Consider the following 27,002-nt stretch of genomic DNA (forward strand, 5'->3'; position numbering starts at 1 on the left):
AGGCCTGTCTCCAGTGTGTTTTGAACCATTTCTGACACTTGCCACAAATTTCACTGGCCTTGAAGGCACTGTTAATGGTGGGTTCTGAGACACCAGACCATAAAGTCATGTCATTCTTATTACCTTCTTGCCCCCTTGCAGCTGCAATTTCAGTGCGATTGTAGCAGCTGGTAACCTATTAACCGTTCATATTAGAGATTAATGCTTTATAACACTTGAAAGCTGAGAGGCCCAGCTTTCAGACAGTAGCAGAGCATTTTCTTTTTTAGCTCTAGACATCCTTTTGGTTCTAAAATCATGTTAGACTTGAACTGGGGGGAAACAATTCAGCCAATGTCATTAAGCCAACCCACCAATGCTAGAACTATTAAGACAGGATTCCTGGTTTTCCAGCAGCATACAGCGTAGCTCTGTAGCCTTGTTGGTTCACAATATATCAGATCTGGAATTTGTCACTGGTCCTTCAACCTCGCAAAGCTTTTTATGGCCGTGATCCCAAGCAAACTATAAAGGTCCTGGACCAATGCCATTTTCAATACCTGAAACGATTAGTGACACCGTAATAAATGCACTACCCACTTGGTTTATCCGTGGATCTGTTAAAGAGTCTGGCAACACAGGAGATTTCTAAGGCTTAAAGTTTCAGAGGGCAGGGTGCAGACAAGCAACAGATAGAAGATGAGGTTTGAAAAAAGCCAGCAAATCAGAAGAGGACAAAGAGTGATGTGACTGGTTAAAGAGGGTCACTTTTCTGTTTTAATATTCCATACATTTTCACTTGACAAAACCCACTGGCCAGGCCATGAAAAGATTTGACCCAGACGATGGCAAGTGGATCGGGGAGGAAGATGACAGTGCATCGGGATGAGAACCCCCAGTACGGGCCACAATCTTGGAGGCACAGTTGCAGCAACTGTTTTTTTCTGGGCTGTGATTACCTGCTTTTGTCCTTTTTCTACATAATTCAGTGGTCCCCAAACTTTTTACCTCGTGCCTCCCTTACCCCTGTTCCCCCCCCCGCCACCCCCCAGAGCTGGGGTCGGGAGCAGGACTGTGACTCCAGGAGGCGGGGATACGCACGGGGTAAGGGGGCTGAGGCAGGGGCCACAGCTAGAGGTGGGGTGGAGCTGGAAGTGGAGCCCAGGGCATGGGCTGCCAGCCGGGACCCCGGGCACAGGGCCGGCAGCTGAGCTGGGTGGCACTCCCTCCCCACCCCCTATGGGGGCTGGCCTGGGCCCCAGCCATGCCCCCTCCCTGAATGTTCCTCCGCACCCCGCGGCCCACAGTTTGGGGACCTCTGACATAACGTCTAATAACTTGAACATTAAACCACCTGCACAGCACACAAGATCTGGTGAAATCACAGCCCAAGGGGGTATGGTTTTATTTCACAGAGTAACCTGGTTGGCTCTGAAATGGGTGTGACATTGCACCCCATAATGCTTTATGGAAATATGCTTATGAAAGTAAATATGACATAACTGGAATATGTTTTATGCTAGATATGCCATGTAACGTATCTCTGTAAAGGTTATGATCTACTGGATATATTCATCCTATTTGTATGCATGTATCATTTTTGTATTCGAAGTTATGAATATTGCCTAGGTACTTGTTTAATTTTAAGCAGCCTCAGTGAAGCAGTTGGTCAGCTTCCTGAGAAAGGACTATTCTCAGTAATCACAGGTTTCAGAGTAACAGCCGTGTTAGTCTGTATTTGCAAAAAGAAAAGGAGGACTTGTGGCACCTTAGAGACTAACCAATTTATTTGAGCATAAGCTTTCGTGAGCTACAGCTCACTTCAGCTGTAGCTCATGAAAGCTTATGCTCAAATAAATTGGTTAGTCTCTAAGGTGCCACAAGTACTCCTTTTCTATTCTCAGTAAGTGCCCAATCAAGAAACACTTAAATTAACAATTAACTTGGAGACGCCAATCCACATCTGAGCTTTCCCAGGAATGTGGCCTGGCTGGTAAGGAACTCAGTCATGCATGGACATGTGACTTGACCATGTGACTCCAAAACTCTGGCTAGGAGGGAGGAGGGGATCTCCACCGACAAGAGAAGTCTATATAAGCCCCTCGGAAACCCCTTCATTTTGTCTTCAGCTGGCTCAAGAGATAGCCTCTCCACCCCCAAAGAATACCTGAAAGAAACTGGAACAAAGGACAGTAACCACAGGGGTGTCAGTGATTGCTGGACCAAGACTAGAAGGAGGTTAGTCTGTAAAAGAGGCTTATTGGAACATCTCTGAGGGTGAGATTTCATCTGTAATCACTTTCTTACTGTATTAGGTTTAGACTTGCATGTTTTATTTTATTTTGCTTGCTAATTCACTTTGTTCTGTCTGTTACTACTTGGAACCACTTAAATCCTACTTTTTGTATTTAATAAAATCATTTTTTACTTATTAATTAACCCAGAATATGTATTAATACCTGGGGGGGTGGGGGGAACAGCTGTGCATATCTCTCTCTCAGTGTTACAGAGGGCGAACAATTAATGAATTTATCCTGTATATGCTTTATACAGGGTAAAACGGATTTATTTGGGGTTTGGACCCCATTGGGAGCTGGGCATCTGAGTGTTGGAGACAGGAACACTTCTTAAGCTGTTTTCAGTTAAGCCTGCAGCTTTTAGGGGATGCGGTTCAGACCTGCATCTGTGTTTGCAGCAGGCAAGCGTGTCTGGCTCAAACAAGGCAGTAGCCCACCTACAGGGGCACCTCCCCACGTAGCCACCTGGGAAGTTTAAAAGCCAGATATATGTTCATTCATATATCTTAGCTCATTTAAAATTAGGTGCACTGAACGCAGAAAGCGAGTGTGTTAATGAGAAGGACATTGCTTATGACTGATGAACAGCTGTTCAGCAGTGCACACTTTGAAGCCCATCTCATCCCTTCCCTGGTTAAAACTCTACTGCCCAGGACTGTGATCTTAACAGATAAAGCTAAGCAAGGTCCAGGCCGGCCAGTGCTTGGATAGGAGATACAAGTGCCACAGGAAATGATGATGGTGATTCACGGGGTGACTTTCCTAAAGAGTCCATAGCACTGTGCCCTGACTCAGGGTGTTTACCCCTGCTGTCTCGGACAAATGCCTGGTTAGGGCATTGATTCCATAGATAAATCTTACCCCGCTGCTGCTTCTGCTGGTCAGAAGGTTCTTCCTCACTTCCTGTCCTACAGCACTGTGGGCAGTTCCCTAGACAGTGAAAGAAGTTCCTACATTCCAAGTTGTGGGGTGAATTCTGTACAGTGTGTAAAACACTTTGGGAGTCTTGGCCATGAGAAGTAGCGCTATCATTATAAATATACAAATAAGGACATGTACAGTCCACACAGGTTGGTTGGTTTTATCCTCTCCCCTTCAGTACCGCAAGACGCAGCTCCTCCTCCACCCCCTGCACATGACCCCCATCTCCCAGAATCCTTTGAGCTACTGCTTTTAGTCCTTCAAGAGATTCCTAGTGGAGCTCTTGATTGTGGCATATGTGGAGAGGATGCTTCACTCTCCCTGCTCCCTTAGGACCTGTTTGGAAGGAGACCTTCTCCTTCCCTCATTGCTAGGGAGGGGCAGGCTCCGCTCTCACTGGCCAGAGGAGAGCACTAGTGTTGTTCAGTGCCTCCCCACTACTGGATGTTTTGCCATACCAGGTCAGACCATGGTCCATCTTGCCCAGTAGCCTGTCTACAACAGTGGCCAATACCAGAGCTTCAGGTGGAGGGTACAGAACAGAGCAATTATGGAGCGATCCACCCGCCTTCCACTCCCAGCTTCTGGTAGTCACAGGTTTAAGGTCACTTCAAGCATGGGGTGCTGTCCCTGAGCATCATGATTAACAGCCATGGATGGACCTATCCCCCATGAACTTATCCCGTTCTTTTTTTAACCCAGTTATAGTTTTGGCCATCACAACATCCCATGACAATGAATTCCAGAGGTTGACTGTGCGTTGTGTGAAAAAGTACTTCCTCTTGTTTGAATTAAACCTGCTGCCTATTAATTTCATCGGGTGACTCCTGGTTTTTGTATTGTGGGAAAGTGTAAAATAACACTTTTCTATTCACTTTCTCCACACTAATGATTTAATAGATCTCTTAGTTGTCTCTTTTCTAAGCTGAACTTCTCTGATTATTTTACTCTCTCCTGGATCAGAAACTGTGATACCCATATCCTAGAATCACAGGACTGGAAGGGACCTTGTGAGGTCATCTAGTCCAGTCCCATGCACTCAAGGCAGGACTAAGTATTATCTTCTAGACCATTCCTGAGAGGTGTTTGTCTAATATAATTGTTAAAATCTTCAATGACAGAGATCCCACAACCTCCCCAGGAAATTTATTCCAGTGCTTAACTACCCTGACAGTTAGGAAGTTTTTCCTAATATCCAACCTAAACCACCCCTGCTGCAATTTAAGCCCATTTCTTCTGGTCCTATCCTCAGTTAACAAGGACAATTTTTCTTCCTCCGCCTTGTAACAACACTTTATGTACTTGAAAACTATCATCATGTTCCCTCTCAGTCTTCTCTTCACCAGACTTAACAAACCCAGTTTTTTCAATCATCCCTCACAGGTCATGTTTTCTAGACCTTTAATAATTTTTGTTGCTCTTCTCTGGACTTTCTCCAATTCGTCCACATCTTTCCTGAAACGTGGTGCCCAGAACTGGATACAATACTCCAGCTGAGGCCTTATCAGTCCGTGTCTTGCTTACAACACTCCTGTTAACACATCCCAAAATGTTTGCAAAAAAAAAAAAAAAGCAATGGTGTTACACTGTTGAATCATATTTAGCTTCTGATCCACTATACCCCCAAATCCCTTTCTACAGTATTCTTTCCTAGGCAGTCATTTCCCCTTTTGTATGTGCACAGCTGACTCTTACTTCCTCAGTGGATCATCTTTGTTGTCCTTCTCTGAAGCTATGACATGGAGGAACTAGGACATGCACAGTATGCAAGGTGCAGTAGTAGCAGATTTTCTGTCTTATGTTCTGTCCCTTTCCTAATAGCTCCTAAAATACAGTTAGCCTTTTTGACCACTGCTGCACCTGAGGCAGAAATTTCGGAGAACTATCCACTGTGAGTTTAAGCTCTCTTACTTGGGTGGTAACAGCTAATTTAGAACCTACCACTGTATATGTATAGTTGAGATTATTTTTTTCCAATATGCATTATTGTACTTATCAACACTGAATTTCATTTGCCATTTTGCTGCCCAGTCACCCAGTTTTGTGAGATCCCTTTGTAAATCCTCACAGTCTTCTTTGGACTTAACTATCTTGAATAATTTTGTATCATCTGCAATCTTTGCCTCATCTCTGTTCACCACCTCTTTCAGCTTATTAATGATTATATTTGAACAGTACTAGTCCATCTTTTAACCAGTTAGTGATCCATAAGAGGACCTGCCCTCCTATCCCATGGCTACTTTGTTTGCTTAAGAGCCTTTGGTGAGGAACCTTGTCAAAGGTTTTTTGAAAATCCAACTACACTATCAACTGGATCATCCTTACCCACCTTGTGTTGACTCCCTCAGAGAATTCTAGTAGATTGGTGATGCATGACTTCCCTTTACAAAAGCCCTGTTTACTCTTCCCTACCAAATAATGTTTATCTAGATATCTGAGTCTATTCTTTACTATAAAAAGAAAAGGAGTACTTGTGGCACCTTGGTTACACAGACACTGACACATTGTAAGGAGAGCGATCACTTTGATAAGCTATTACCAGCAGGAGAGTGGGGTGGGGGAAGGTATTTTTTCATGCTTTGTGTGTATAAAAAGATCTTCTACACTTTCCACAGTATGCATCCGATGAAGTGAGCTGTATGTAGCTCACGAAAGCTTATGCTCAAATAAATTAGAGACTAACCAAGGTGCCACAAGTACTCCTTTTCTTTTTGCGAATACAGACTAACACAGCTGTTACTCTGAAACCATTCTTCTTTACTATAGTTTCTTCAAATTTGCCAGGTATCAAAGTTAGGCACGCCAGTCTGTAATTACCAGGATCTTCTCCAGAACACTTTTAAAAACTGGCACTATATTACCTATCCTCCAGTCATCTGCTACAGAGTCTGATTTCTGAGATAGATTACATACTCCAGTTAGCAGTTCTGTAGTTTTATATCTGAATTCCTGAAGAACTCCTGTGTGGATGCCAACTGGTCCTAGTGACTTATTACTGCGATGAGAGTTAAAACCCTTTAATTAGGTGCTTAAATATGGATTTGGGGTGCTTCCTGTAAGCACTTTTGAAAGTGTTTGCTTCAGATTTTATTTTAAAAGCAGAGAGGAAGATAAACTATGCTTAAGTCTAGAAGAAAGAAATAGGACAGTAGATATAGCATTACAATGTGCAGTGATATTAAAACTAGCTTTCCTGGGCATTTTATCCATTTGACAGCATGTCATTAGAGAAGCAGTTACAGGCCCTACTCAGGGTCAGGGTTTATTGTGTTGTACAAACACAGTAAGAGACAGTACCCATCTCAAAGAGCTTACCCGCTAAGTAAACAAGACAGGCAAGCAACAGTGCATGGATACAACATGCAAGCTGTAACCAGGCACAGGGAACCCTTCTCCAGACAGCAATGTGAAATGCAGCCAACCTCAGAACTAACCAATGTTAGCAATCCCTCAGGCAGCTGCTCAGGGTCAATGTAAGGTGATAACTTCTGAACATGTGACCAGTCTGTAGGCCTAAGAGCTGGCGGATGGCTGCCCTTAACACCTTCTGGCATAACTACCTCCCGCATCTCCGTTCTGCCCAGAATCCCAAGGGAGTTTAACATGCTGACATATGAGGGATTTCTCTCTCCTTGGCCTTACACTGTTCAGGGAGGTGGTGTGACTGCATCCATGTACCAGCGTGGCAGCATCAGTGGGAGACAAATTTAGCTCTGGATGAATGCAAAACTACCCCAAAACAAGTTGACATCAATCAACATAATTTTGCAGCATAGCCCAAACCACAAAGAAAAGAACTCATTTAACAAATTACCAATTATACAAACTGACCTATTTGCATCTCTTCCTGAACTTGTGGGGGCCAGGAGGGTGGCACATAAGGAGCTTAAGGGGATGGGGGGGGGGAGAGAAGGGTGCAATGAGCCCCTGATGTGTGCAGTGAGCTTGGCCTTCAAAAGCTACAAAGTGTGTGTCCTTCTAGACACAGGTAGGCCAAGACAGGAGTAGTCACAAGGGAAACAGGGGCACAGAGAGCCCCTGGCATAGGGCGGGGAAGGGGGGGCACACAGAGCCCCTGGCATAGGGCAGAGAAGGGGAAGCGGGGGCACACAGAGCCCCTGGAATGGGGAGGAAAATAGGGGACCCCAGAATGTAGGACACAGAGTCCTTATCATGAGGGAGCGCATGTGCGGGATAGGGGTTGTGAGACCTTGAACTAGAGGGGGATGGGAGGGTGGCACACAGGGAGATTTTGGGGGGAATGGAGGGATGCAAAGAGCTGCATTGTGTGCAGTGAGCTCAGCCTACAGTAGCTATGAACTATGTGACCCTCTAGTTATTTTTTCCCATAGGACCCCTGCCTCATTCACTGAATGCACAGTTATTCAACTTCTTTTTATCTCCCTCATTCAGTGTGTAACCCTAGCCTTTATTTAACACTCAGCAGAGATCTCAACCACTTGAGCTAACAAAGTAACTGGCAGCAGTAGTGGGTTGTTACCCTCTAAGGGAACCAGCCCCTAGAAGGTGGTAATACACACAATGACACACTCATTATGTCACCTTGGTCAAGTCACTTAGTTTCTCTCGGTCTTATTTTCCTGAGCTGTAGAAAAGGGATCCTGGTACACAAAATCGTGGGGAACATCTACTGCTGTCTCCAGGTACATTAGCACAATGATTGTAACCTGGAACAGTTGAGTATGCCCCCTTCAGGAGTTTGATTTGTCTTGTGTACTCCCAAGTTTCACCTCACTTAAAAACTACTTGCTTACAAAACCAGCACACTATAACTGAAAAATTGCTGACTTTCCGATTTTTACCATATAATTATAAAATCAATCAACTGGAATATAAATATTGTGCTTACATTTCAGTGTATAGTATACAGAGCAGTATAAACAAGTAATTGTCTGTATGAAATTTTAGTTTGTACTGACTTTGCTAATGATTTTTATGTAGCCTGTTGTAAAACTAGGCAAATATCTAGATGAGTTGATGTACCCCCTGGAAGATCTCTGCATACCTCTGTACATTTTCCCCTGGTTGAGAACCACTGCACTAACACAAAGGGTGCACGGGGAGGGTGGAGTTAACTCAACAGAGCTCTGAAGAAGAGGGGCTAAGGATCAATATTATTACAAGACATACCAAAGAAAGAAAGGGGCTGGGCTTGCTGTACACAGATGAGACATTGCTTACCACCTGCAGAAGATGCCTAGGACAGGACAGGACACCAAAATTTAGTTTTAATTAAAAATTATACAGCCAATAGGGAAGTGAGGGTTTTTATGGCAGTGGTGCGGGAGCTTGTGATAGGATTTGAACACTCCTTCTAAGTCAACAGGACGCTAGAGAAGGGGAGCTAGGCTAAAAGTGTGTCACCCAAGGGAGAGGCAAGCATGCACATGGCTTTCCACACCTATCATTTCAGCTTCATGCTCACCCTCTGGCAAAATTAACACAGCCCAAGGAAGTGTTGCTAAGGAACAGGTATCTCCCAGATCAGATCCACCTTAGCGGTGCAAGATGCAGGCTCCAGAGCCAATCCCCAGCTCTTGGTTGTTTTATAACACTGTTCTGAAGTGATAGCTGCATTTTGATCATACATGGAAAAAGGACTTTGTAGGCTAATAAATATGGATACACTTTTACCAGGAAGGTGACCAATTCGTGCTTCTAGGTGGTGGGAAAAGGCAGATACTAATGCCAGCCCAACAGAGTAGGCAGATAGACCCCGCACCAGATTGCAAATCAGATGAATTGTATTTCAACTGCCTTCAGCCATGGCTAGTGCCTCTGTTACCCCAGAATCTGACATTCCTGCATACACCCAAGAATTTGACAATTCTGCAGCCAACAATTTTGTATGTTCAGCCACTGCTAGCTGAAAACCAAACATCACATAGCTAGGAAAATCTTAGGCGTTTGTGAAGCAAGACGACTTCAGGCTTGCAGTTTCTTAATCGGAAGGGGAAGATAGGACAGAAAGTTAACAAGTATGAATGAGAGTGAGTTGATAGGGGCATTTGAAACCAAGGTCACTAATACATTATTGGTATACCCTAGAAATGTTTTTATAAATAAGTAGTTTATAAATGTTTTTATAATAAGTAGTTTTATTGAAATTAGGAAAATGAGTGACACATTAGGAGTCACAACAGGTTATGTTTTGTTTAAAGTTACCTATATAAAATTAGGCAAAAGAATGTGCTTTGGAACAATGTGATTGGGCAAGGATCCAGCCTCTAAGCTCTCCAGCAGTCAGACAGGAGGCAGGGCCCCACTCAAACCTGGCTGCTGATTCCTTAAAACCATTTCTTGACCTTAGGTAAATGTAAGTGTTTTAAAATTCTGTAACCCTACTGTGATGGCATGTTTGCGTGTGTGCTTGAAATCTAATGAAAACATAATTTTAGGTGAAAGCAGTCTGCTTTGTATCAATTATTTATCAGACAGAAGCACAGTGTTCCCACTGATTAATTCTTGACACGGCCCAAAGAGAAACAATGAAGGCAGTGGTTCTCAACCAGGGGCACATGTACATCTGGGGGGTACGCAGAGGTTTTCCAGGGGGTACATCAACTCATCGAGAGATTTGCCTAGTTTTTCAACAGGATACATAATAAGCACTAGCAAAGTCAGCACAAATTAAGATTTCATACAATGACTTGTATATACTGCTCTACATAGGACACACTGAAAGTAAGTATATTTATATTGCAATTGATTTTTTTTATAATTATATGGTAAAAATGAGACAGTCAGCAACCTTTCAGTAATAGTGTGCTGGAACTCTTGTATCTTTGTCTGATTTTGTAAGCAAATAGTTTAAGTGAGGTAAAACTTGGGGGTACGCAAGACAAAGACTCCTGAAAAGGGTACTGTAATCTGGAAAGGTTGAAAGCCACTGAGTTAAGTTACCATTGCTTTGAGTTCTGAGAAACCCCACTAACACCCAAGCAGAAGTCACCAATAGCAACCGTGGAGAACGTAAAGGTCTTTAGCGTATAGGATTGTAAGAGTAGTTGTCATGTTGGAGCAGTTCAAAAAACAAGCCAAGAATTTCTTTGGGGATGGGGGGGGAGAATTTTATTTTTCAGTCTTTTCTCACTCCATGGTTGAGCTGATTTTACTCAAACTTACACACAGAGACCGAGCATGGAAAATTTCAGCATGAAAAAGTAAAGGTTTTAAACAGCTATGAGCAACCGGGCAAAAAAAAAAAAAGGGGGGGGGGAGGGGGGGTTAGAAGTGAAATAGTTCTGGATTCTTAACAAGAGAAGGAGCTACGGTCTTTGCTCTCCTATAACACTTTGCCCTGTCACAGCATACAGGAGATGATCTCAAAGCACTTTACATATATCATGAATGAAGCTTCACGCTAGTCATATCAGGGCGCGTAAAAGTGAGGTACTGAGAAATTAAGGACATCTTTAAGATTAGCTACTACTTGTGTATCTCAATTGCTAGAGGCCTACTCTGACACAGTGTGCCTGATTTCCATTGGTAATACACACCTACCACTCAAACTGAAATAAGCCCATAGGAGGCTTTCTTCCGGCAACTTGCAGATCATCCCAGCCAGGGCTTTGTCAAGCCTGACCTTAAAAACTTCTAAGGAAGGAGATTCCACCACCTCCCTAGGTAACACATTCCAGTGTTTCACCACCCTCCTAGTGAAAAAGTTTTTCCTAATATCCAACCTAAACCTCCCTCACTGCAACTTGAGACCATTACTCCTTGTTCTGTCATCAGTGACCACTGAGAACAGTCTAGAGCCATCCTCTTTGGAACCCCCTCTCAGGTAGTTGAAAGCAGCTATCAAATCCCCCCTCATTCTTCTCTTCCGCAGACTAAACAATCCCAGTTCCCTCAGCCTCTCCTCATAAGTCATGTGTTCCAGTCCCCTAAGCATTTTTGTTGCCCTCCGCTGGACTCTTTCCAATTTTTCCACATCCTTCTTGTAGCATGGGGCCCAAAACTGGACACAGTACTCCAGATGAGGCCTCACCAATGTCGAATAGAGGGGAACGATCACGTACCTCGATCTGCTGGCGATGCCCCTACTTATACAGCCCAAAATGCCATTGGCTTTCTTGGCAACAACGGCACACTGTTGACTCATATCCAGCTTCTCATCCACTGTAACCCCAGGTCCTTTTCTGCCGAACTGCTGCCTAGCCATTCGGTCCCTAGTCTGTAGCGGTGCATTGGATTCTTCCGTCTCAAGTGCAGGACTCTGCACTTGTCCTTGTTGAACCTCATCAGATTTCTTTTGGCCCAATCCTCTAATTTGTCTAGGTCCCTCTCTATCCTATCCCTACCTTCTAGCGTATTTACCTCTCCTCCCAGTGTAGTGTCCTCTGCAAACTTGCTGAGGGTACAATCCACACCATCCTCCAGATCATTTATGAAGATACTGAATAAAAACAGCCCGAGGACCGACCCTTGGGGCACTCCACTTGATACCGGCTGCCAACTAGACATGGAGCCATTGATCACTACCCATTGAGCCCGACAATTAGCCAACTTTCTATCTTCCTTTAGTCCATTCATCCAGCCCATACTTCTTTAACTTGCTGGCAAGAATACTGTGGGAGACAGTGTCAAAAGCTTTGCTAAAGTCAAGGAACAACACATGCACTGCTTTCCCCTCATCCACAGAGCCAGTAATCTCATCATAGAAGGCAATTAGATTAGTCAGGCATGACTTGCCCTTGGTGAATCCATGCTGACTGTTCCTGATCACTTTCCTCTCCTCTAAGTGCTTCAGAATTGATTCCTTAAGGACCTGCTCCATGATTTTTCCAGGGACTGAAGTGAAGCTGATTGGCCTGTAGTTCCCAGGATCCTCCTCCTTCCCTTTTTTAAAGATGGGCACTACATTAGCCTGTTTCCAGTCGTCCGGGACTTCCCCCGATTGCCATGAGTTTTCAAAGATAATGGCCAATGGCTCTGCAATCACAGCCGCCAACTCCTTTAGCACTCTCGGATGCAGCGCATCTGGCCCCATGGACTTGTGCTTGTCCAGCTTTTCTAAGTAGTCCCGAACCACTTTTTTCCTCCACAGAGGGCTGGTCACCTCCTCCCCATGCTGAGCTGCCCAGTGTAGTAGTCTGGGAGCTGACCTTGTTTGTGAAGACAGAGGCAAAAAAAGCATTGAGTACATTAGCTTTTTCCACATCCTCTGTCACTAGGTTGCCTCCCTCATTCAGTAAGGGAGCCACACTTTCCTTGACTTTCTTCTTGTTGCTAACATACCTGGAGAAACCCTTCTTGCTACTCTTAACATCTCTTGCTAGCTACAACTCCAGGTGTGATTTGGCCTTCCTGATTTCACTCCTGCATGCCCGAGCAATATTTTTATACTCTTCCCTGGTCATTTGTCCAGTCTTCCACTTCTTGTAAGTTTCTTTTTTGTGTTTAAGATCAGCAAGGATTTCACTGTTAAGCCAAGCTGGTCGCCTGCCATATTTACTATTCTCTCCACACATCAGGATCGTTTGTCCCTGTAACCTCAATAAGGATTCTTTAAAATACAGCCAGCTCTCCTGGACTCCTTTCCCCCTCATGTTATTCTCCCAGGGGATCCTGCCCATCAATTCCCTGAGGGAGTCAAAGTCTACTTTTCTGAAGTCCAGGGTCCGTATTCTGCTGCTCTCCTTTCTTCCCTGTGTCAGGATCCTGAACTCGACCATCTCATGGTCACTGCCTCCCAGGTTCCCATCCACTTTTGCTTCCCCTACTAATTCTTCCCGGTTTGTGAGCAGTAGGTCAAGAGCTCTGTCCCTAGTTGGTTCCTTCAGCACTTGCACCAGGAAATTGTCCCCTACACTTTCCAAAAACTTCCTGGATTGTCTGTGCACTGCTGTATTGCTCTCCCAGCAGATATCAGGGTGACTGAAGTCTCCCATGAGAACTAGGGCCTGCGAACAGGGGGTTGGACTAGATGACCTCCTGAGGTCCCTTCCAACCCTGATATTCTATGATTCTATTCAGGGGACAGAGGACAAAATGTGATACAGCAAATGCAGACTGTCTGATCTGGCCCAAGAGAAATACCTACGGAAGTTAGAGGTCTGTGTTTGCACTACACGTTGAGTGCCTTCACACGGGGACACTACCTAGGAAAAGAAAGGTGCTGCTTTACTACGTATTAAAGCAGAGTGCTCCCCATTTTACAGGGCACCAAGAGCAAATTAGAACTGAGGCAATCCCAAGGAACATAGGCCCAGATTCTCAAAGGTATTTAGGCTCCTAAGTTGCACTGAAATCACTGGTCACTAGGAGCCTAAATCCATTTGAGGATCTGGGCCCTACATCTAACAATTTGAGCCCGCAAGTACTGCGGAATCTACAGTCTCTGCTGGATCTTTATGAGACTGTCTGCTCAACTGCTGCAGGTTTAGAGAAAGACACACTTTGGAGAAGTGACCTGAAAACAAAAGATCACCCCCTTTAAATGAGGACACACGTCAGTCATCCCCACAACTTACACACACGCACCCCCACCCACTACGCAAACACAGCTGGGTTTTCAGGATTAATTAGGGTGTGCTGGCACCCTTCTCAATCCTCTCCTAGAACGTAAGTCACAGAAATACCTTCACCTGCAATTCCATGTGCTCCATATAGTATATGCCCATTGCCATGGATTCTGATGGCCAACAGCGGGAGAGAAAGGTAATGCAGTATTGAGAACAGGAAAATGGGAGTCAGGGACTCCTGGGGTCTATTCCCAGCTGTGACAGTAACTCACTCCACAGGCCATGTCCAGGGCCCAGCCTCTATTTGTTTCTTCTGTACAGTGAGCTAATGTTGACCTACCTCCGAGAGATGCTAAGAGAATCTGTGTCACAATTTCAAGCACAGTGAAGTGCGCTAACATTAATACACAGCAGCATGAATCTTAAAATGCACAAGGAAGGAGAGATGCTCTCTCCTGCTGTTCTGCATGTCATACCAGGCTATCACCATTAATCCTTTCAGTGCTTCAGAGCTTGGGGGAGAGGACTTCACAGGGCAGCTAACATACCAGAGATCTATTGGGGGGGCAAAAGAGAGAATTTTATGAAAAACAAATCAACTCTTGGTATCTCTCAGCGTCCCCACAACTGCCCAGCCAGTGGCAGATTTACATCTGAATAAGACTGTTCGCTCCTGCTGCCAGATCCAAGGGGTGGGTGTGTGTGTGTGTGGGGGGAAACGACTGACACGACTTATTTCTGTTTAGTGACAAATTCCCTCTCCCGTTCATATCTGCATTTCAGGGCAGCACAGACTGTTGCTATGGAAGCAGCTGCAGTATCACACGCCCTGCAATATGCAGTGGTGGTGCAGCCAGTGTCAGTCCCAGGACAGGAGAGAGACAAGGTGGCTTTGATAATAGCTTTTATTGGACCAACGTCTATGATAATTACCTCACCCACCTTGTCTCTCTGAAGTCCTGCAATGTGACTTCGTTCCAGGACAAGCAAGGAGGCAGCTGCTAAAAAGCACAAATATGGCATGGGAGAAGAGAGAGGAAGTGGATTTAAAATTTTAAGTGTAAAGAATGACAGAAGTGTTCCTTGCTGTGGGTGGATGCAGCAATAAGCTGCTGCCACTCACGATACCTACCTACTACACAGGCCCATTAATGGTCATCAAGAACCTGTCTACATGGGAAGTTTAAACTGAATTAAATTGAGTTAGTCTGGTTTCAAAAATCTTGCATACACAACGTAATTCATTGTAGTACACTGACTCTTCATTCATCAGGAACTCTGCAGTCTCTTTCAGAGTGAACTAGCTTTGCTGAAAATCAAATTAGTCTGGTCTATTGTTTGCACGCATACAATGCTACTGCAAACTACTTTAGCTGCTATCCCAACACCGCTTTGCAGATGACTGTTACTGACTCGTCTGTTTACCTGTGTACTTCTGCTGCTCGGAGGCCAAGATGACCGGATATCCCCAGCCCTGTTTATAGGCTGCCGCAGTGCCAGATTTTGCTCATTTGCTCCTAGAGATGAGTATATCCACATTGCTGCGATAATACTCCAGAAACCCCAAGTGCCTCAAGCAACCACTTTGAGCCATGCGGACACCCTGGATCTCATCGTCATCTGGGGAAAGGGCAGGAAAGTGCTTTGGTGCAGGAAACTAGTCAGCCAGTCACCAAAATAAGGATCCGGTTGAGGACACTGCGAAGAGGATGCATGGGAGAGGCTACCACCAGAATAGAAACAGCGTCATACAAAGAGCAAGCAGCTTCCGAGGACCTATATTAAAATGAGGGATGACAGGGGAAAAAAATCTGGCAGGGGACATGTAACCTGTACATATTTGAGGAGCTGGACAGGATTTTCCAAGGTTACACAACCACCCAACCGAGGAAAGCAGTGGAGCCTGCTGCCTGTTTCCTTCTCCCCCGACCCCTTTATTAACAGCTGAGTGGCTGGCGAGCCTGAGGGGCAGAAAACGAACGCTGAAATGTTCAGACATTATTACAGAGTCATCCCCCTGCCCCCGTAACAACCACAAAAAAAAAAAAAAAAAAAAAAAAAGAAAGTCAAGTCACAGAGAGATGGAGGTAATACTGGAGGACAGAGAGGGAAACAAAGAGCTGCAGTGGCCAGGGACAGCATTGCCATGGCCAAAAACTATATGGAAAGACAGGGAGATGCAAAGGCAATTCCTGGAGGCAATATAACACCAAAGGGCCCTGTTGCAGCATGTTACTTTTAGGACAGCAAGCAACGCAGTACTGCAAACCACCACCCAGACTCGGGAGGCAGACCCTGGACAATGATGTGATGGAGTGGGAATTTTCTATAAATGTTTTGTAGGAGTACCGAGGTGTGCCTCGGTTTCCCCATATACTGCATTGTCCCCTAGGAAGCGGAGGAGGGTTGCTGACTCTCTGCGGAGGCCTAGAGGTACAGGTGTGACTGACACCTAGCTGTCTCGGGTTTGGGGCACAGGTCAGTGGAGAGTCCCTGAAAACAACAGCAAATCTAGTCACGGAGACATTTTGTTTTAACCCCGTCACATCTCTGGGGCTTCGATTTCCAAGGTGAGGCAGGGATGCAGGGTGCTCCTGCACACTGGCAGGCGCCCCCTGGAGTCGGGTCCCAACCAGAGAGCTGTGCACACGCCAGGAACCTATCTCCCCTCATGGGGTCAACCTATTGCCCTCACCCCCAGGACAGAGTCCTCTCTCAGCCCCTTCTCCTGGGGGCTGTGTTTTGCACCTCTTGGTGGGCCCACCATGCCCATGGCCACCTTCTGAGCAGGTGTCTCTGTAACCAGCAATCACTTTCCAGCTGCTTTCCCTTTCTCTCCCCCTTAAAAAAGGCAAGCATAGTTTGGCAGTCGTCCTTCCTTGCTGGCCTTCCCACCCTGCTCAGCTCTGCCTTTGCTTTCCCAGTGATGGCAGGGCAAGAGCTTGCTGCCTTAGGCACAGCATCAGAGTCAGTGAGACTCACATCTCCCCTTAGAGATAGGCGGGGACCATCCTTCTGCCCACTCAGCTACAGACAGAAAGATATCTTGAGCTTAGCAGCTCTTCCTTTGTGTTACCAAAGGGAAAAACCCCTCCTCCCTGCCAGACACGCTATGTGCTGTTCACTGACACCTTCACTCCCGCTTGGCACGATTCAAATCTTTGGTTGTTACAAAAGCAGGGACTGGAACCTGAAGAAGAGCTCTGTGTGGCTGGAAAGCTTGCCTCTCTCACCAACAGAAGTTGGTCCAATAGAAGATATCACCTCCCTCACCTGGTCTCTCTAACATCCTGGGCCCAACATGGCTACACTACACCACATTAAAGCGATAGTCACTTCCCAAAAGGACATCAACACTGATATCCTGGAGAACCCCAACCACCCCAATCCTTCCAGTGGCTGCACAGGGATCTGAGCCATAGGTAGGGGAAATGGCTTCACATGTGAGACTTTCACCCAGGTTATGCAGCTTTTCAACATTTTATGGGGTTATACAGACTACTGGGAACAACTCCTCCTCCTTCACTGTACCACTGCAGCCATTCCTTTCACAGACCCAAGCTCAGGGCTCTGAGCACAGCAGCCCCCTGGGAACCCAGTGCTTTTGAGCCCTCTGTCATGCCTGGGAACTTGGAGTCTTGGCACTGCACGCCAACAGGCCCAGGAACAAAAGGCAGAGCCAAGACAAATGCTTGCCTGTGACTTTAAGCCCCCCAAGCCTGTGTTGTGCCCTGCACTGCACTCTTGCCAGATGCAGTTTTGTTTCACTCCTGTGTTAATGAAACGGCGCTTTGAGGACGGATTCTTCCGAAACAGTCTATTTTTTCATTTCATTAATTCATTCATTCCTAATTAATCATAGTTACATTAAGGTTCATTTCTGTTTGTAACAGACTGTTGAATAATCAAAACCTTGAAAGCGTCATTCACAGGACTTACCAGCTCATTTTACAGAGAAAATCATTACGTTTGCACTAATTCATAAGGTTGTAAAAACCATGTAGGCAAAGACAAGGTCAAACAGCGATTGCTACAATGGTGCACTTCCACCGCCCATCAGCAACACTAACCCCCTCAAAAAACCGCTCCGCCTCCCACGGGTTAACAGCTGGATGTACAGCTGCATGATTTCAGGACTGAGATTCTCACGAAAAGCAATAGGCATGCCCAGGGCTGGATTAAACTTTTGTGGGCCCGGCACCAAACATATTTGTGGGGCCCTATGGGGGCAATGGAGCATGGTGCGGGGAGGTCAGTCCCCAGAGCGAGGGGCCAGCCAGGGGCAATGGGGCATGGCATGGCAGGAGTGGCCCCGCTCCACCCAGCCCAATGCGAAGGCACTACTTACAAACCAGCAGTTGCCAGACACACAGTGACCCGCCTCAGGGGTAGGCCCATGCCGTACCACACAGCCCTCCCACCCAACCACCCACCCACCTCCCGGCTCCCTATGGCCAGAGCCCCTCTGGATCCACTATGCCCAGTGCCCACCCCCCTCCCCTCCACAAATGCACAGCACCAGGCACACCACCACCCCTACCCAGTACCCCCCTGCCCACAGCCCCACCGCAACTACCCAGCACCCCCACAGAACCCCTACTCCTTAGTGCTCCAACACACACATCTTCCCTGCCCCCCTCACAGTCCAGCACCCCAGGCCTCCCAGAGACCCACTCCCCCACTCCCTGCCTCACACACCAACCCTTCTGGGAGGCAACTGCGTTTGCCAGGCTGAGCCGGTAGTGCAGCCAGGGCTGATCCCACAGCCGAGAATTGCTCCAGCCCCTCAGGAGTGGTGTGATCAGCCAGGCCAGGGTCTGCCCCAGCCAAGCTCCCTCAGGACCCACCTGCCTGGAGGGGCTCAGCCACTTCTCCTCACCTGCCCAAACCCCAACTGGCCGAGACTGGCCAGGCTTCTGCACCAGTCCCAGGAGGCTCAGCTCTGGGGAGACAGGTGGGGCCCCACAGATGGTGGGAAGCAGACACTGCCTGGAGCCAGAGGTGCACTGGGGTCCGGCCGGGGGGCAGAAAGGAGCAGGGGAGTGGAAGCAGGGAATAGAGAGGAGCAAGTAGTGGGCGGGGAGAGCCAACGGGGTCTCGGGGCGCAGTGCAAGCAGAGCAGGCCGGGGCCCTTTCTGAGCATGGGCCCGGCTCCATGGAGCCGCTGGCACCATTGTAAACCCAGCACTGACAATATCACCCTGGCTGTTTGCATTTTGCACTGAACATCTCACTGGCTTCTCAAACTGCCGAGCAAATCCCTGCACCTCAGCCTCGCACCCACGGCTAAGGCCTTCTCCTTTCCTCTCACAAATACTGTGCAAAATACATCTTTGGGACTTTTTTCCTGCTGCTTCCAACCTATTCCACAACCAGCACTACCTTCTTTACAAAGGACCAAATGCACCCTCTGCTGCCATTCTGCAATGACTGAGGCAACAGTTCCATAGTTCCTTCCTTCCGTCCAAGCGGCCTGGGAACGGCTTCCTTAGCCAGGAAAGCAGAGAATAAGCAACATCCGCACCACTAATGTCCATCACGTTCCTGGGGGCACAGTCCTTTCTCCACTAAGGTACATACAGCAGAGTTCCAAGACCTTATCACCATGGATGCTTTCAGCCTTTACGTCTAAATCTGCCACAGGGGTCAAAGAGCCCTTGGAGCACCCTGAAGGAACACCCCTTCAGTTCATGAATTCTGAGCTTTGCTGCGGGGCACAAATAATCGGGATATGGATCCCATCAATTACCCCAATTATGTTTGGGAACCCCCGCACTAACCTCCTGAGCACAACCGAGCTTTAGAACCTGGTGCAACAGTACCTTTGCCATGGAATCACACACCTGCATGACAATGGCCCCAGTGGCTGATCACCCCACACCAAAAGAGGTCACTACAGACCGGCAACATTCAGGGGCAGCCAGCTTCCAGATGGCAATGGTGACCCTCTTCTCCACTGGTATAGGTTGTCTCATGTTGGCACACTGCAGTTCTGGAGTTAGTTCAGCACGTATCTCCAGAAAGTTTGCATTCCCCCGTCCTGAAATTCTCTTACCATTGCTCGTCACTCCATGTCTGCAGAATGATCCTTTCCCACCAATCCGAGCTGGTTTCCCAAGCTTAGAGCAGCATTGAATGCTATGAAGCTGCTGCAAGAATCAGTCCTGTAATATCGCTTGCTCGGTGTCTTCCTCATCCCGGTTCCCCCACTGCTGAAGACCCTCCTGCTGTTGCCGCCACATTGTCTGCTCAGTGGGATGGCACTCAGATGGCCCTGCTCCAAAAGCACAAGCCCTTACAACTAGAGCTTTTAGAGTTTAATTTTATCTTGCTCCTTCCCTGGAGGTGCATCCAAGCCCTACTAATATTGCCTCAAATTGGGTCAGTGCTGCATATTGCCTTGGAGAAACTATCAAGAATTAGTTAGGGAAGTGGATTGGACTGAAGAACTTACAGATCTAAAGGGAGAGGAGGCCTGGGATTACTTCAAGTCAAAGCTGCAGAAGCTATCGGAAGCCTGCATCCCAAGAAAGGGGAAAAAATTCATAGGCAGGAGTTGTAGACTGTAATCATCTCAGAGAGGTGATTAAGAAAAAGCAGAAAGCATACAGGGAGTGAAAGATGGGAGGGATCAGCAAGGAAAGCTAGCTTATTGAGGTCAGAACATGTAGGGGTAAAGTGAGAAAGGCTAAAAGTCAAGTAGAGTTGGACCTTGCAAAGGGAATTAAAACCAACAGTAAAAGGTTCTATAGCCATATAAATAAGAAGAAAACATAGAAAGAAGAAGTGGGACCGCTAAACACTGAGGATGGAGTGGAGGTTAAGGATAATCTAGGCATGGCCCAATATCTAAACAAATACTTTGCCTCAGTCTTTAATGAGGCTAACAAGGAGCTTAGGGATAATGGTTGCATGACAAATGGGAATGAGGATATGGAGGTAGATATTACCATATCTGAGGTAGAAACGAAACTCAAACAGCTTAATGGGACTAAATCGGGGGGTCCCAGATGGAATGGGACCAGGATGAATAATCTTCACCCAAGAATATTAAAGAAATTGGCACATGAAATTGCAAGCCCATTAGCAAGAATTTTTAATGAATCTGTAAACTCAGGGGTTGTACCGTATGACTGGAGAATTGCTAACATAGTTCCTATTTTTAAGAAAGGAAAAAAAAGTGATTTGGGTAACTACAGGCCTGTTAGTTTGACATCTGTAGTATGCAAGGTCTTGGAAAAAATATTGAAGGAGAAAGTAGTTAAGGACATTGAGGTCAATGGTAAATGGGACAAAATACAACATGGTTTTACAAAAGGTAGATCGTGCCAAACTAACCTGATCTCCTCCTTTGAGAAGTAACAAATTTTTTAGACAAAGGGAACGCAGTGGATCTAATTTACCTAGATTTTCAGTAAGGCATTTGATACGGTGTCACTTGGGGAATTATTAGTTAAATTGGAAAAGATGGGGATCAATATGAAAACTGAAAGGTGGATAAGGAATTGGTTAAAGGGGAGACTACAGCGGGTCACACTGAAAGGTGAACTGTCAGATTGGAGGGAAGTTACCAGTGAAGTTCCTCAGGGATCGATTTGGGGACCAATCTTTTTATTACTGACCTCAGCACAAAAAGTGGGAGTGTGCTAATAAAGTTTGCAGAGGATACAAAGCTGGGAGGTATTGCCAATTTAGAGAAGGACAGGGATATCATACAGGAGGATCTGGATGACCTTGTAAACTGGAATAATAGTAATAGGATGAAATTTAATTATGAGAAGTGTAAGGTCATGCATTTAGGGATTAACAACAAGAATTTTAGTTATAAGCTGGGGACGCATCAATTAGAAGTAACAGAGGAGGAGAAGGACCTTGGAGTATTGGTTGACCACAGGTTGACTATGAGCCAGTGATATGGCTGTGAAAAAAGCTAATGTGGTCTTGGGATGCCTCAAGCGAGGTATTTCCAGTAGAGATAAGGAGGTGTTAGTACCGTTATACAAGGCACTAGTGAGACCTCACCTAGAATACTGTGTGCAGTTCTGGTCTCCCATGTTTAAGAAGGACAAATTCAAACTGGAAGAGGTGCAGAGAAGGGCTACTAGGATGATCCGAGGAATGGAAAACCTGTCTTATGAAAGAAAAGGAGTACTTGTGGCACCTTAAAGACTAACCAATTTATTTGAGCATGAGCTTTCGTGAGCTACAGCTCACTTCATCGGATGCATGTGAGCTGTAGCTCACGAAAGCTCATGCTCAAATAAATTGGTTAGTCTCTAAGGTGCCACAAGTACTCTTTTTCTTTTTGCGAATACAGACTAACACGGCTGTTACTCTGAAACCTGTCTTATGAAAGGAGACTCAAGGAACTTGGCTTGTTTAGCCTAACCAAAAGAAGGTTGAGGGGAGATATGATTGGTATTTATCCCTCTGATATATTTAGAGAGAGCAGAGAGGGAGAGGAATTATTTAAACTCAGTGCCAATGTGGACACAAGAACAAATGGATATAAACTGACCATCGGGAAGTTTAGACTTGAAATTAGATGAAGGTTTCTAACCACCAGAGTGAAGTTCTGGAATAGTCTTCCAAGGGAAGCAGTGGGGGCAAAAGACCTATCTGGCTTCAAGATTAAACTCTATATCCCATCATTCCATCTCCTCCATAAACTTAAAGATCAATTAATTGCCAAAATCATGTTAACTATTCATGGTAAATAGGCCCAATGGCCAGTGGTGGGATGTTAGATGGGGTGGGATCTGAGTTACTACAGAGAATTCTTTCCTGGGTATCTGGCTGGTGAATCTTGCCCACATGCTCTGGGTTCAGCTGATTGCCATATTTGGAGTTGGGAAGGAATTTTCCTCCAGGGCAGATTGGAAGAGGCCCTGGGGCTTTTTCGCCTTCCTCTGTAGCATGGGGCACGGGTCACTTGCTGGAGGATTCTCTGCACCTTGAAGTCTTTAATCTATGATTTGAGGACTTCAGTAGCTCAGACATAGGTGAAAGGTTTATTGCAGGAGTCAGTGGGTGAGATTCTGTGGCCTGCATTGTGCAGGAGGTCAGACTAGATGATCATACTGGTCCCTTCTAACCTTCATATCTACGAGTCTATGAGAAGAAAGAAGCCAAGGCATTCAGGTGGCTCTCTCTCATTGATTTCAATGGGAGTTAGATACCTAAATACCTCGGAGGATCTGGCCCCAGGTTACTTCAGTGTGGGCACAGGTTAATTTGTCTGGAAACCGGTATTGTTTTCTACCTTACAGCAGGACCAGCCTGAGTTTGATTTTCTCTTGGGGGTGGGAGGAGGGAAGAGAAGGAACAGCCACCCTAAAAAGAGAGGACAAACATAAGTGAAACATTCACTCTCTCCCAAAACATTACTGAATATTCTAGCACCCTGAAGTTTGGTTCCCTCATTTTACGGTCAATGGTTTTTGCCCAGTGTTTTAAATCCAAATGCAAGTTAAAAAACCATTTACAAAATATTTACAAAATGGCACCTTGGTGGAGCAATGGAAGATAAAAGGATTGGGGATCAGGGATGGGAGAGAAAAATCTAAGATTCCGTACACAGGTTTGCCAAAGGTGTTACGACAGCCACAGCAGGAACGTAACCAAGACAACAAGGAGTCCCCTACGCCCCACTATCCTCTTCACCTTCGCACTAACTCCCCACACATCAAAATCTACATCACAGTTTTAAATTCCTTTCCAATCCTATTGCTAGGTCATAAATACAGAAGAGGTAAGTGCAGCATGATAGATCCTATGTCCCCCAGCCACACACTGCAAGCTTTCACTGTGTTAGATGAGGAAGAAGAGAGGCGGCATCTACCGGCACTTGGTCATTAGATGACCTGCCTCTCTCTTTCTCATGGTGGTGCAAATTCATTGATAGTTGTAGCCAGGAAAACCAAATCTTTCTGGAAGCTGTCCCTTCAATCTGCTCATGCTTCCAAGGCTGCTAATTCAGCACCTGCAATCATGCCAAGCACATCTGTGAGTTTCTCTGATTTTCCCCAGACACTTAAAAATAAAGAAAGATTTAACACCGAAGACCCAGGTCATTTTTTCTGACAATGTCATCAGACAACGAACAGTGTTAGATTTCAATCTCCGAGGTTGTCAGTCTTGTTCATAAAGCCAGTACAGCAGTACAAACATCCCCCAAACTGCCCTACCCACTCAGTTCTTTGCTGACCTGAAGAGGCCCCTTCAGGAGTGAGAAGTCCAGGCTCTGGACCCATTCACCTTTTGGCCTTTGCAAAGACTGCAAATATTTGTATTACCATAGATCCTAAAAGTCCTAGTGGTAAAGCAGGACCTGAATGCCCTAGGCGCTGTACAAACAGAACAAAAAGAAGACCCTTACCCCCATAGAGCTTATAATCGAAGTATAAGACAGTAGACGGGAGAAGTATAAGGAAACAATGACAGTATTGATCACCATGACAAGGACTGGTCTAAGCGCACCAGCAGCCCAATGACTGTCAGTTTTTTGTACGCATCACAGCAAAGGAGAGCTCTGAGGAAGGTTTGGAAGGAGGATAATGTGGTAGTTTTGTGGATGTTCATGAAGAGTTCCTCCCAGGCATGAGGGGCAGCACAGGAGAAAGCATGAAGAAGGTGCATGTTAGAAAATCAGGGGAAAGGTAGGTAACTGGTGGGTGGATATTATGTTGATATTTGCCCACTGGGTACAGAGCCAAGACCCAGGTACTTCTCTGCCACAGGGCAGAGAACCTTTAGATGGTAACCACTTTTGGTTACTACAAACCTGTTCAGATTTCACCAGCAGCCTGCAGGTGACAGGCTCCATATCCCACCACCACCCCATGCAGGACATCATCTTTTACAGACCATGGTGTACAGCAGTTTGTGGGCAGACTTCCATTTTTAAAGCAAACGGCATGCGACCACCTCACTGAGGTGCAGCACTGCACCAACACAACAGGTGCTATCCTCCCTAACTCAGACTGGCTTTTTACTGTAGTCATTCACCTCATGGCTGTCTGTTCATTATCTGCTGAGACTGTAAGCCCTGCTAGGCAAGGACCTTTGGCTCCCTTACCTAGAGAGCGCCCTGCACATGTTTATATATATTTCGCAGTAATGGACAGCCCCAGTGACAGCGTTCCAAAGAGAGCTCAGCTGGAAAAGGAAGGTTTGTTTTCAGAGAGCAAGGGTACCCGCGTACCCTGAGCGGGAGAAAGGGAGCGCACCAAGGCTACGTGCCCGTTGCCGAGCCTATGCAAGTACAGCTGTGCCCATACAGCCCCCCATGGACGCAGCGTACGCCAACAGAAGGTTTTCTGCCACGGTCGGGACACCACCTCCTGAGATGATGTTAGCTATGCCAACACAAGCATTCTTGTCTCAGCGTAGCTGTCTCTACGCCAGGCGTTTTGTAAGCATAGCCTTGTCGCTAGGGGTTGTGGTGTTTCCACAGCCCGGACTGACATAGCTCTGCCAGTCTACATTTTAAATGCAGATTCGCTTGGTGCCTCCCCATACTGGGGGGCACAAGCTAAAGGGGAGGACACATGAAGGCTCCACGTGTCTCCCCTGCCCAGTGACCCCTCCTGCCCTGCACCCAGCCCGGGGCAGAGATCTCCCCACACCACTTACCTGCATGGGGGAGGGGGCTCCTTCTCTCTGTCCTTCCTTCTCTCCCTGCGCCTCCCCCTGCCCCACGTTTGGCTACTCTCCCTGGCAACTGGGTGGGGAGCAGGACGGAGCCGTTTCCACCTGAGAGAGTCTAACACGCCTGTGTCAGTGACATGCGCCTGAAAAGGGGTCAGTGGAGGGGTGTAGAGGAGGAGAGAGAGATTTCCCTGCATCATCCCCTAGCAACTTCCAGTTTAGAACCAGCTCTGCCTCCCAGCCAGGCTTTCTCATGCAGAAGCAGCTCCGTCCAGCTCCCTGCCCAGCTGCACCAAAATCATTGGTGGCAAAGCACAACAGATAGGCACCAAAGCCCAGACTCAGGTGACAAGGCAAAGTGCCTCATACTTCCAATATTGGTTTTAGTGGACCCAACAGCTTCAAAGTGATGCAGAAGAAGAGATGAAGCAGCAACTGATAGGGATGCAGCTACTACAGGGAGTTCTGCTGCTAACTGACTGGAAGGCTTCAAAGGCTGTAGTTAAGCTGTGCAGGTGGCCCACAACAGCCAGTGGTGATCCTGGCTCTTGCTCCACCTGTCCCTAAGGAGTTCTACCAGTCTCATGCTCGGGGGCTGACACCCAAAAGATGATGGTATCTTTAAGGAGAAAATGCACAGTATAATGCAACCAGATAATGGTTAGGCAGGTGGAGAGCTGCAATGGTTACAAAGTTGCACATCCTATTATATATTTATTATCCTGTCTCTTCCATCCCACCCGGGACATCTCGTCTATCTCACCCATCTGTTGTGTTATCTTTTCGTTGTAAAACTTTTGGGGAAAGTTTAATCCTTATTATGTATCTTCACAGCATCAAGCACAACACGAGGGATGCGAGCAGCAGCAGCAACAAACCAAACCATTACAGTGAGTCAGATGCAGAGCAGGGATTAGAATGCAGGAATGGCTCCTCTTCTAGTGTTTAGTCCACTAGACCACACTACCCCCTGCCTAGCTAGATGACACATCTAAAACCATATGCTGATATGTATAGCTGGATAATTGCCTAGGCCAGGGTTCTCAAACACGTGGAGCTATTTCCTGCAGGCCGCCATAGACGCCGTCTCTCCCACTCCCGTCCCTCCCTCCTCCCAGCGTGCAGCGTCCCCACTCCTCCGCCTACCTCCCAGCGCTTCCTGCCGCCAAACAGTTGTTTGGCAGTGCTTCGGACTTTCTAGGAGGGAGGAGCGGGGACACGGCGCACTCAGGGGAGGAGGCGGAGAAGAGGCAGGGCTGGGACAGGGATTTGGGGATGGGGTTGGAATAGGGGCAGGGAAGGGGAGCATGAGCCGTATGCTATTCTAGTTTAATGCATCATCAACAGAACTTTTGACTATGAGTCTAATCCTACCCCCATTGAAGTCAATGACATTCTTTCCATTGGATTTCAATGGGAGTTAGACAAGATCCTAAATTCCAGCTGCAGAATAAAGTATTGGTGAAGAAGCATAAGTGAGAAAGAACATTGCTGGACTAAAGTTACAAGGTACATTTGCAGACCTGTGTAAAGGGGTCCACTCACCGCAGGAGCACCTTCTTGTGGGTTCTCCACCATTTTAGGCCTCTTGTAAGAATCCCTAACCCAGGACAGAACCATGGGGTTTACTCTCCTCCTGCCCTCCTCCTTGTCTCTAGCCAACTCC

General features: G+C 46.5%; 1 protein-coding gene and 1 long non-coding RNA gene across 9 annotated transcripts in view; one reads left to right on the plus strand and one right to left on the minus strand.

The window, feature by feature from the left end:
• SCAP (SREBF chaperone) overlaps positions 1-27,002 on the minus strand; it is a 109,123-nt gene that overhangs the window by 45,769 nt on the left and 36,352 nt on the right. The gene's annotated exons all lie outside the window — the stretch shown is intronic.
• The window catches only part of LOC142071239 (uncharacterized), a 29,152-nt gene continuing 4,121 nt past the window's right edge, over positions 1,972-27,002 (plus strand). Inside the window, exon 1 of the long non-coding RNA XR_012667327.1 lies at positions 1,972-2,256. This is a non-coding gene — a long non-coding RNA (uncharacterized LOC142071239). The remainder of the gene's footprint in view (positions 2,257-27,002) is intronic.

The sequence above is a fragment of the Caretta caretta genome, chromosome 2 (genome assembly GCF_965140235.1).
Source record: "Caretta caretta isolate rCarCar2 chromosome 2, rCarCar1.hap1, whole genome shotgun sequence".
Classification (NCBI taxonomy): domain Eukaryota; kingdom Metazoa; phylum Chordata; order Testudines; family Cheloniidae; genus Caretta; species Caretta caretta.